Source organism: Trichosurus vulpecula, chromosome 1 (assembly GCF_011100635.1).
Source record: "Trichosurus vulpecula isolate mTriVul1 chromosome 1, mTriVul1.pri, whole genome shotgun sequence".
In the NCBI taxonomy this organism is placed as follows: domain Eukaryota; kingdom Metazoa; phylum Chordata; class Mammalia; order Diprotodontia; family Phalangeridae; genus Trichosurus; species Trichosurus vulpecula.
Window position 1 is genome coordinate 472,549,021 of NC_050573.1, and position 4,021 is coordinate 472,553,041.

General features: G+C 36.2%; 1 non-coding gene across 1 annotated transcript; it reads right to left on the reverse strand.

Moving 5' to 3' along the window:
- Nucleotides 1–3,448: 3,448 nt before the first annotated feature.
- LOC118835037 lies at nt 3,449–3,552 on the reverse strand. Its single transcript, XR_005009401.1, has one exon. It is a non-coding gene; the product is annotated as a U6 spliceosomal RNA (small nuclear RNA).
- Between the last annotated feature and the right edge of the window lie 469 nt (nt 3,553–4,021).

Below are 4,021 nucleotides of genomic sequence, written 5' to 3' on the forward strand. Positions count from 1 at the left end.
CCTTATCCCAAGTCATAAGATTCAGTTCAGTTCCTGCTTTTAGCACAGTCAGTTACTTCTCATAAGGCCAATGAATCTTAGCTCTGAAATAATTTCCCTCTAACAGAGATGGCCACCTCTCCTGGGGATCTATCCTTTCCTTTTCCTGTTATGAAATGTAGTCCTGGAAGAGATGACACTTGCTTTGAGTAAGAGCTCCTCTCTAATGTCTATTTTCTGCAGAAGAAACTTACTATAAGGCCTCTGTCCCTCATCCCTCCCCAATAGCCATCATAGGAATTTTCTGTATGAGCATCCTTTCAATTTTCCTTCTAGGGTGAGGTTCATCTCCCATTTCTGGCTTTTTCATCCACTCTCAAGGCTAACTGAAAGTCTGCCATCAGGCTCCCCAATCAATAGCCAACTATTTCTTAAATTTAAAGATATAGTCTTTTTCAATTCCTCTAATGTTGTTTGACTTTTGTCCAGTGACTTCCAACATATTTTATTTTAAAAAAAGATTCTTTTCATGGTTTACAGGATTGAGGCATTTAAGTGGTATAGAAGTTTTTGTACCCTTTCATTTCTTAATTATGAATACAATTTTGCAGAATTTTTTCCATTATTCTCCTCCTTTTTGCCCAATTACACATTGAAATCACCAACCATCAAGTATATGTTGACTTTGTAGGATTTTATCTTCATTTTCACAGAAGTTTTCTAATTATTAAGCTGTGTGACAGATGCTAGTACACAAACCACAGTTATTATCATGAGTGTTTTCTTATTCAGCAAGGACACTGCAGATTAAGATATTCAAGTATCCCATAATATTTTATTGTCCTTCTACATATAATGAAATAGCCCCTGCCTCCTTTCCATAGCTGTCTGAAAAGAACCTGTGAGCCATTCTTAATTTTGCTGTCACTTATTTATAACTTCAGCAAGTAGTTTAGAGGAAAAGGCTATATTCTTGATCTCAGAAGGATCTCTGTTCAAACTACATCTTCTCTACTTACTACCTATATAACTTTATGCTCAGATCACTTAATTTCCTTAAGGTTCAGCTTCTTCTACTATTAAATGGGAATAGTAAACTTGAACTGTCTACATCTAAAAAAAAGTACTTCACAAACCTTAAAGCACTACAAGCTTTGCCCTGAGATCTCTTCCCTTCTCTTTGTACATTCTCTGTCTTGGTGACCTCATCAGCTCTACAAGGTTTTAATGTCCCTATGCAAAGAACACCCAGCTCTAGCTTTAATTCTTCCTGACCTCCAGACCTGCATTACCAAATGGCTTTTTGATTGTTCAAACTGGATGTCCCAGAAATATCTTAACCTGAAATACCTAAGATAGGTATCATTTTCTTTTTCCTAAATCCCTCTCTTTCTCTCAATTTCCTATTCTTTTTTCATATCACTACCATCCTTTCACTTTCTCAGATTCTAAATCTTGGTGTTAATGTTGACCCATTCTCTTTTCTCATATTTCCAACCAATTGTCAAATGTCCAACATCTCTTTCATGCATTCCCCTTCTCACCACTGACACAACCACCGTCCCAATATAAGACTTTATTATTTTTGCCTGGAGTGTTTTATTGTGTTATATTGTATTGTATAGTATTATGTTGTGTTGTGTTATGTTGTATTGTATTGTGTTGTTTCTATATTACAAAATTTCCAGATCAGCACCACCCTGTGAGACTTCTACTGAAACAAAATAAAACAATTAAGCAGGAATAAAAATGTAGTGACCTCTTCTGAAAGTGCATAGAGCATTCCACACCTGTAGTCCTCCCAATCTCTCTCTTCTTAAATGGTTTTAGAGAAAAATTTATTAGCCGAAATTTATTTTCTTATACTCCATAATCCATTGAGGGGGAAAAAAGAAAATAAAAAAACAAATCCATTAAAACAAATATACATTATTGCAATGGCCTACTAATTGGTCTTCTGCCTCAGGTCTCTCCCCATTCCACTCTGTTCTCCACATGGTAATCAAGTTGATTTTCCTTAAGTTCATGCCTTAGCATGTCTCCTGTCATCCAATAAATTTCATTGACGTCCTACTACCTCTAGGACCAAATTCAAACTTCTTTGTTTGGCAGTTGAAGTCCTTCACAACCTATTCCCTTCCTTCATTTCTCTTCTTATATTTCCTTCCCCTTCACATACTCTATGATTCAGTTCCTCCTACTCATTTAGTATTCTTCATACATGACACCCCCCCGCCCCCCACCATCTGTGCCTTTGCAGTCAGTCAACAAGTCTATCCTAAGTGCGTACTGTACGCCAGGTACTATGTGAAGCACTTAGGATAATAAGTTCTTGCTCTTAGGGAGCTCAGAGTCTAATGGGGAGACAACATGCAAGCAAATACATACCACCAAGATACAGGATAAATAGGAGATAAAGGAAGTAAGGGACTAGCAGTAAAGGGGGCCAGGAAAGGCTTCTTTAAGAAGGTAAGATTTTAGCAGTACTTGAAGGAAACCAGGGAAACCAGGAGTCAGAGATGAGAAGGGAGAGAATTCCTCATACCCTACCTCCTCATACCATTCCAGGTATGAGGAGCAGCCAGTGAAAATATATAAGAAAATGGATTTCTGTTATTAAAAACAAAAATAAAACATTTAAAGAAAGAGGGGTTGGGAAGACTACAGGTGTGGCATGCTCTATGAACTTTCAAAAGAAGTCACTACCTTTTTCTTCTTGCTTAATTGTTTTACCTTGTTGCAGAAGTCCCACGTCATGGTGCTAATTTGGAAATCTTGTAATATAGAAACGAAACACTTCAATAGATTAGAATATGCAGTTCAATTCCTCCACCATTTCTTATAGCACAATAGCATTACATCACAATTGTATATTATAACTTCAATTTCCAGCTCATTGCCATCACAAAAAAGAGCTGCTATAAATATTTTTGTACATATAGGATTTGTTCCTTTTTCTTTCATCTCTTTGGGAGACAGATCTAATAGCTATATTGCTGGTTCAAATTGTAGATTCCTTTGGGCATAGTTCCAAATTGTTCTCTGGAATGCTTGGCCCAGCTCACAACTCCACTAACAGGCATCAGCATACTTATTTTTCCACATCCCCTGTAGCATTTGTCATTTTCTTTTTCTGTCATGTTAGCCAATCAGATAAATATATGGTGGTAGCTTAGAGTTGTTTTAATTTGCATCTCTCTAATTATTGGTGATTTGGAATATTTTTCACATGAATATAGATAGCTTTGATTTCTTTTTTTCTGTAAATTGTCTGCTCATATCCTTTGACAATTTACCAATGGGTGATGGATTTTTTTAATAAATTCAACTCAGTTCCTTATATATCTGAGAAATGAAACTTTCATAAGAGAAATTTGCTATAATTTTCTTCCAGTTTCCTTTTAATTTTATTTTTTCTGTGCAAAACTTTTAAAATTGAATGACATCAAACTTATCCATTTTATCTCCCCCAAATATTGAAAATTGTATGAATTTGCGTGTCAGCCTTGCACAGGGGTCATGCTAATTTTCTCTGTATCATGCCAATATTAGTATTTATAATGCCAACATAAGCACTAGTCTTCTTCAACATTACTTTTATGAACTCAATACCCTACTTAAAAGCCTCCAATGATTCTTTATTATTTATAAGTTAAAGCCTCTTGTCATTCGGTTGATGTTCAAGACTGTTCACAAGCTAGCCTCGACCTACCTTTCTAAAGCTGTTTACTGCTACTTCTGAATATGTGTTAGTTCACCTAGTGTATCTCAATCATTCTTATCTCCATTTTTTGCTTTTGGACTGTTCTCTTCGAATATCTCTCTTCTCCACTTCATGAATCCTTATCGTATTATAACATCCGGCTCAATTCCTAACTCTCTTATGAACGTTTCCTCAACCCGCATTGACTTCTCCCCTGTGTGTTAAGTCCTATTATAGATGCTGGCAGCCGTCTGCTATGGTCCATCTCATAAATTCAAGATACTCTGATATGCATGGTATTGGAGGGATGAGGTTTGGGGAGAATCCCTGTGTATTGTG